An 8,414-nucleotide genomic window follows, 5' to 3' on the forward strand; every position below is an offset into this window, starting at 1 on the left:
CAAATTTGGAGGATTAATGCAACCTGACTTAAAGACTTACAGTGAAGCTACAGTAATCAATGCATTGTGGTGTTGGCATAAATATAGAAAAATACATCAGTGAAATAGAACAGAGAACCGAGAAATATATCCTCATCTATAGGGTGATTTGATTTTTGACAAAGACACCAAAGCAATATAATAAAGAAAGGAAACACTTTCAACAAATGGTTCAGAGACAACTGGAGATCTAATATGGGAAAAAAAGTGACTCTCAACCTTTACCTCCTCACAATATAGACAAAAGTTAAACAAGATGGAGCATGGACCTAAATATAAAAGCTAAAACTATAAAACTTCTGGAAGAAAAGATAAGAAACCTTGTGAACTTGGGGACTAGGTTTCGTAGGCAAGATTCTTAGGCAGTGCTTAGAAAGCAATAACTATAAAAGAAAAAATTTATAAATGGATCCTATTGAAATTTAAAACTTCTGTTCATTAAAAAACACCTTTAATAAAATGAATATGCCGGGGGTGGTGTGCACCTATAGTCCTGGCTACTTGGGAGGCTGAGGCAGGAGGATCACTTATGTCCAGAAATTTGAGCCTGCAGTGAGCTATGATCATGCCACTGCACTGCAGCCTGTGCGACAGAGTAACACCCTATCTCAAAAAAAAAAAAAAAAAAAAAAAAAGAAAGAAAGAAAAAATGAATATGCCATTTTCAGACTGGGAAAAAATTCACAAAACATATATATCTGACAAATAGCCAGTATTCAGAATATATGTACACATAAATATAATGAATGCGATGAGCACCATCTAGGGGATGGACACACTTGAAGCTCTGACTGGAGCGGGGGCGGGTGGAGGGGAGGGCAATATGCGTAACCTAAACTTTTTTACCCCCATAATAAGCTGAAATAAAAAAAATAAAAACACACTCTTACAACTCAATTAAAGAAAAAAAGACCAACTCATTAAAAAATGGGCAAAAAAATTTTTACAAGCATGTCATAACAGAAACTACAGGAATGGCCCGTATGCACATGAAAAAGGGCTCAAAGTTATTCATTAGTCATCAGGGAAAAGCAAATTAAAATCACATCGAGATACCTCTACATATTTTCCAAATGGCTACATCTAAAGACTAACACCAGCAATTGTCGTTAAGAATGTAGCATAACCAGAACCTACATATTATTGAGGGGAGTGTAAAATGGTACACTCTGGGGAAAAAAAAACCTGTCGGTGTCTTGTAAATCTAAAGATACACCTGTCCTATGACCTGCAATCCTACTCCTAGGTATTTACTCAAGGGAGAGGTCCCAGGGCTTTTGGGATCCAGAAAGGAAAACATATGTCCACAAAAAGACTAGCACACAAATAAATGTTCATAGCAGCTTTCTTCATAATAATTAAAAGCCAAAAACATCTCAGAAGAATGCATAAACACACTGTAGTATATTCATAAAACAGAATGATATTGAGTACTAAATAGGCATAAACAACAATATGAATAAATCTCAAAAACATGCAGAATGAAAGAGCCTTACAAAAAGCACGTATCTGTATGATTTTATTTACATGAAATTCTATAACAGGCAAAACTAATATGTCATGAAAAAAATCAGAACAGTGGTTGTTTCTGGGGAGGAATTGACTGGGGAGGGGCATGAGGGAAGCTTGTGGAGTTGATGTTAATGTTCTATAACTTACCTGGGACTTGGGAGACATAAGTGTGTGCATTCGTCAGAACTTATTGAAAGGTACACCTAAGATCTGTGCCATTCACTTTATATTAAGTATATCTGAAAAAAGATGTGTGAACAAATATTGAACTAAAGTGAATAATATGCATGCTAAAGTCTTTAGAGGTGAAATGATGTATTGATAAATGAAAGGATGAATAAATAGATAGGTGATAAAGCAGATAGCAAAAGGGACATTATAAATATAAGCCATGGGTATATCAGTGTTAAAATGTACAACTTGTGTGGTGGCTCACACCTGTAATCCCAGCATTTTGGGAGGCAGAGGTGGGAGGATCACTTGAGCCCAGAAATTTGAGACTGCATTGAGCTATGATCACACTACTGCACCTCAGCCTGAATGACAGAGTGAGGGCTTGAAAAAAAAGACTCCTTTGAACATTTCTTGTAGGGCCAGTCTAGTGGTGAGGAACTCATTTAGCATTTGCTTGTCTGGGAAAGACTATTTCTCCTTCATTTATGAAGCTTGTTCAGGCAGGATATAAAATTATTGGCAGACAGTTTTTTTTTTCTTTTGGCACTTCGAAAATGCCACCCTATTCTCTTGTAGTCTTCAAAGTTTCTGCTGAGAAGTCCACCGTTAGTCTGATGGGGCTGCCTTTATAGGTGACAACATACCTTTCTCTTGCTAAAAAATTCTTTTTTTCACTTTGACTTTAGACATTCTGAATATAATATGCTGTGGTGAAGTCCTTTTTGCAATGTGTTTTTCTGGGGATTGCTGGGCCTCCTGTATCTGGATGTCTAACTCTCTTGCTAGACTTGGGAAGTTTTCATCAATTATTTCCTTAAGTAGCTTTTCTGAACTTTTTAATCTCTCTTCTCCCTCAGGAATATCAATAATTTGTAAGTTCACTCACTTTATGTACTCCCAGATGTCTTGAAGGCTCTGTTCATTCTTGTTTATTCTTTTTTCCTTATTTTTGTCTGACCAGATTATTTCAGAAGACCTGTTTATTATTGAAGCTTTTGAACGTATTTTGTATTTCCTTGATTGAATTTTTCAGTTTCAGAATTTGTTTGTTTTTTTCTTCAGCTAGCTGTTTTCTTGGTAAATTTCTCATTCACATCCTGAATTGATTTTCTGATTTCTTTGTGCTGGTTTTCAGATTTCTCTTGCGTCTCTTTGAGTTTCTTTAAAAATCAGTACTTTGAATTCTTTGTCTGGCATTTGGAGGAGTTCTTTTTGTTGAGACTGTTGCTTAACCAATGTTGTGATCTTTTGGAGGTGTCATATTTCCTTGCTTTTTCATGTTTCCTGTGTCCATCAGTTGATATCTGTGCATCCGAGGTAGTAGTTGCTTATTTTGATTTTTTGAAATTGCTTTCAAAGGGGAGGCTTTTTTCCTGAATATGTATATGTTGTAGGTTGAGTAGGACACTTTGGCTTTGATTTTGGGTGTCTGTGGTAGTGTGATCTTTGTATGATTTCTTCGGCAGTACAGAGGATCAGTGGCATCTGTGATTTCCTTGGTGGCATAGGGTACAGTTATCAGTTGAGGCTGTGATGAAATGTTACTGGGGACTTGGATGTCACCTGAGCCAGTCTTCAGGCCCTGGTGGTGGCAGCAGTGGGCTGAATGTGCCTGTTTTTAGGCCCTAGAGCAGCTTACACTGGCACCAGCGTTAGTGGGTCCTGGAAGGCCAATCCTTGGGCCTCCAGGTGGCGTGCTTAGAAGGTTGTAGTGGGAGCAGTGGGCCAGGTGTGTGGGTGAGTTCACAGGCTCCTGAGAAGCTGGTGTGATGTGGGTGATCACAGTAATGCTGGAACCCACTGGGACCCAAATGATCCACGTTAGTGTTGCTGGTAACTGTGATGGGCTGGGTGGGCTGGTCCCTAGTCCCACAGCTGCCCATAGCAGCATGGTGGGTATTGTCCTAAATGTGCTTAGGAGAACTTGCTCTCCTTTTTCCCTCCCCAGTGAGGCAGCAGCTGCCCTCCGTGGAGGAGGCACGTACTATCTAACAGCACATCTCAGTTCGGACTAGCCACAATTTGTGTAGAGTAACTGCATGTGGCTAATGGCTACTGTATTATAGGGTTCAGTTCCTAGAGAATCAGAGAATTGGGGTTGGGGGTATATGACTGACAACACCCAGAACTGAAGGAACACACCGTGATTTCTTTGCCCCATTTCCAAGTGTTGGCTACTTTTCCCTTAATGTTGTCCTCTGCCCATGAACTGAAGGTAGAAGCTGGTAGGAAAGAGGCTAATAAAGAGATGACAGAGCATAAAGGACTCTGAAAGAACAGGGGTATCTGAGGTTTTGAGCTCAGAGGCCAGGATCTCCACTTGCCTATAAGACATCTGTTTAAATTTGAAAAATGGGCCTTCCCGAGTAAATGAATTAGCAAAAGCATGCATCTCCTTCCAGGGTGTAGGGTGCAGGGTTTGGAAAGCACAAATGGGTTGGATTTCAGTTCCTACTGGCACCTTGACTAGATAGCCTTGCACAGGGCACAACCTGCACAACTATACTAGCAGGCCCCACTAAAGGCCTCAGATGAGGGAGTGATGAAGTCTTCTCTACTCTGGTAGGAAGGAGAGTGGGGAGTGAGGAGGTGTGGCCAGAGTGAGAGGTATGGAAGGAGGTCGAGGGCATTATTTTCTCTGTGAGGAAGGAGAGATAGGCTAAGACTGAGGGTCAGAGCTTTGGTGGGAGAAGCAGGTCTGATACAGTCTCCATGGGGAAGGCAAGAGCATGGACTATGAAAAACCAGAGGGTTATGTACAATGTCAAGGCCTGCCAGACTTTTCTCTGGAGTGGAAGGCAGGAGTAGGCAAAAGTTAAAGAGTCTGCAGTGAGCTTACTGGGGAAATGGACCATCCTGAGGTGCAGGCTGGGAGAAAAGGAAGACCATCTGTTGGCCAGACATCAGAGAAAACTCCAGTGGCTTGCGTTCATCAAATAATGTATACCAGTCCCTGTTCCAAGCATTTTACTGATATTAAGACATTCGATTAATAATTATTACTCTCGCTTGGCATATGAGAAAAGCAAAGCACAGAAAGGTTGAGTGACTTGCTCAAAGTCACACAGCTAGTTAGTGGCAGAGCCAGGATTTGAACATGGGCTTTCTGGCACTAGAAGCTACGTGGGAAGGATTCTCTTGGCCCTGACTCCACCCCTCTCAAACTATGAGAGGCCCTTCCTGATTTTTCTAACGGGGGTGTCTGTGAGGTTGTGGAATCAGTTTCAAGGATGGGGCAAGGGGATTTTTTTAAAAGCCCCAAAGGTAATCATTTGTTTTATTGGGTTGGGTCTAAATATTCTTATATCCAAATGCCATGCGCCCTCGGGGACATCTGGGAAACCTGGCTAGGTCTGCTTTCTGCTCCAGCCTCAGGGACAGGCCACCCAGGTGGAGGTTGAGTGACATCCATCTTTATTCATACTGTGGGTTTTTTGTTTTGAATGAGCCAGCACACTAAATATTTACTAGTGACCCTATGGAAACAATGTGCCCCCTCCCCATTGTTTTTTATTTATTTATTAATGAGATTTTTACTTTTTTTTTTTTTGAACTAAGTCTTTGAAACCAAATGCGTGTTTTACACTTAGGACACATCTCCATTTGGTCTAGTCACATTTCGAGTGCTCGGCAGCCACTTATGGCTACCTTTTTGATCAGTGGAGTTTCCAGAGATCAAGGGAGCGGGGACTAGAACATACGAAACATCTGATAAACCACATGAAAGAGTTGGGATACCCTGAAGTCAGTGGTACCATTCTGATGGGTTTATGCAGACCAGTGACAGGTTGGGATGTTAAGTTCTCTCGCGCTGTGTGTAGGAGCAATGGATTAGATGGAGACAGTCTAGAAACATGACTGCTTTATCCCTTTTCCATCTCACATTCCGTGCTACTCCAGCCCACAGGGATATATCTTGCCTTTAGATGCACAGCACTTATTGTCCATACCATTTGTTTACTAGTCATACATTGTCTTGTGACATCTTTGATGTTGACCTGTCATTTTCCTGCATTTTTCTTTTCTTTTTTTTTTTTTTTTGAATCCATGTCTAGGTAGCTGCTTCCTGGCAACAACTTTTGTCACAAAGGGGGAACTGAAATTCTGTTGGACATCCCATGTATGCAAAGAAAAAGTCTGGAGGATATACACCAATCTATTAGTGGTATTTACCCCTGGGGAGTAAGATTAGAGAAGATGGAGAGACTTTCACTTTTTACTTTAAACAAGTAACATTTCATAAGCTCATGTTAATTTTATAACTAAGAGAAGAATGATAGGCACAGTTCATAGTAAAGTGCTAGGCAAATAAATGTTTTTTGTTGTTATTTTTATGATTGTTCTTTTGTCCAGTCCTAGAATCAGAAAATATCTCCTAAGAAAACAATGCCTTATCACATGTCCCTTATTAGAGGCAGACAGATTTTGGGGCGGGGGTAGTATAGGAGAAAGCAGATAATTTTTCCATCAAAATTTAAAAAAATATCTGTACCAAAGAAGACTTCAAAGAGGATACAAATTCAGGAGGCTATGGGTGGTAGACTCAGATGCACCTACAGTGAAACACTCCTGATGTTTCTCAAACACATATGTAAAAACATAAACATAGTTCTCAAAAGAAATGAGATGCCATGTCGTAAATTTTTGCAGGATATAAGAGCCACTCGGGTTCTCTAACTTTATTTAAACACAAGACATCTAATATTATGCATGTAGAGAATAAGAGGTAATTGGCAGGAAAAGGGAGAAGAAAAAGACTTATAATCAATACTACATAGGGAGAAAGCAAAATTACAAATACTGGCCTATTCAGCAGATAGGTATGAGAGACCAGGAGGTAGACCAGGGGCAAACAGAGCAGGGAGAGAGAGGAAAAGGAGGAGCTATGAAAGCTGGGGCCATTCCTGGGCCCCACAGCAGGGTCAGAACCATTTATTCATTCAACAAATTGTTATTGTGTACCCACTAAGGGCCAGGACTCTTCTAGGTTTTAGAAGTACAGCAACGAACAACTCATAACCTCTACCCTCATGGAATTTATATTCTAGAGGGGGAAGACACAATAAACAAGTAAGGGTAAAAGTATACGACATGTCAGGTGGTGATAAGTGCTTTAGATAAAACAAAATGTCAGGGTGGCAGTCTGCTCTTGGTTCTTGGTGTGCTCTTGGCTGAAGAATTAGCAGACACACCACAGTGTCAGGTCCAGCCTCTTGGTGGATTGTTATTCTAGTTCTTTGGCTCCTTGCTTGGAAAAAATTCACAAGCAGGGGCGGTGTGATGGAGTGACAACAAGCAGGAAGCAGTTTCACATGAGCAGCTCTTTTTTTGTTTTTTTTATTGAGACAGAGTCTTGCTCTGTTGCCCGGGCTAGAGTGCGTGATGTCAGCCTAGCTCACAGCAACCTCAAACTCCTGGGCTCAAGCGATTCTCCTGCCTCAGTCTCCGGAGTAGCAGGGACTACAGGCATGCGCCACCATGCCTGGCTAATTTTTTCTATATGTGTATTTAGTTGTCCAGCAAATTTCTTTCTATTTTTTAATAGAGACGGAGTCCCGCTCATGCTCGGGCTGGTCTCGAACTCCTGAGCTCAAATGATCCACCCGCCTTGGCCTCCCAGAGTGCCAGGATTACAGGCGTGAGCCACCGCCCCAGCCATGAGCAGCTTTTTATTATAAAGCAAAACAGTTCTGTCTCCGAGAGTGGAGAGAGACAGACTGACTCACTGACTTACTGACTAACTGACTTGCACAGTCAAGGAAAACCTCACTGATAAGGAATCATTTGAGCCAAGGCCTCAAGAGACGCATGTGAACTAGCATGCAAAAAACCAAACAGTAATCCTCGCAGAAGATGCTACCCTGTTAGTTGTCCATTCAACATCCAGTTTTTCCTTCCTCCTCTCCAACAGAACCCTTCTTCCCTTGCCGTAATGCAGCCATGTGATCAGGAGAAAGCTGCAACCTGTCTCTAACCGTAGGGGTGGATCCCAATTAGTCTAAGCCAATGTGGCCACTCAACCTCACTTACTAGTGACCGGTTCTGGAAGCCAGGTTTAAGCCAATCAACACAGGGAATTGCCCTGGTCACTGACATTGGTCCAGGAGTAGGCACATAAGCTAATCTGGCCTAAGCAGATTTATATTTCTGTTTGGGGGAGGAGTTTTTTTCCTCTGTCCATGACGGATGTGAACAAGGAAGAATGTTGTCACAGTTGCACAGGACTTGGTGACACAGCCATCTCTGGACAACGAGGGAAGTCGAGACAGAGCCAATACAAAGAAGAGGGCAGAGCTGGGAGCACACAGAGAGAAGGAGTCAGAGCTCTGATTATTCCATGCCTGGAGCTGCTGCACTTCAAGACTCCCCATTATGTGCAATGAAGAATCTCCTTACTGTTTATGCCAGTTCGAGTTTGGTTTTTTATTCCTTAGTGTTTAAATGTTCTTGATTATGACAATAAAAATAATAGCAGCCAACATTTCTTGAGAATTACCTTGTGCCAGGCACATTCTTTATATTTGTAATTTTGTTTAATGTTCTTGACAATTTCATAAGGCAAATACACTATTATCCTTATTTGTAAAATGTAAGTGATTTTGCTCAAGGTCATGTGTGTAGTAGGTGGCAGAACCAAATCTTTTTGTTTGTTTGTTTGAGACAAAGTCTCGCTCTGTTGCCCAGGCTAG

This window comes from Eulemur rufifrons, chromosome 20 (assembly GCF_041146395.1).
Source record: "Eulemur rufifrons isolate Redbay chromosome 20, OSU_ERuf_1, whole genome shotgun sequence".
Classification (NCBI taxonomy): domain Eukaryota; kingdom Metazoa; phylum Chordata; class Mammalia; order Primates; family Lemuridae; genus Eulemur; species Eulemur rufifrons.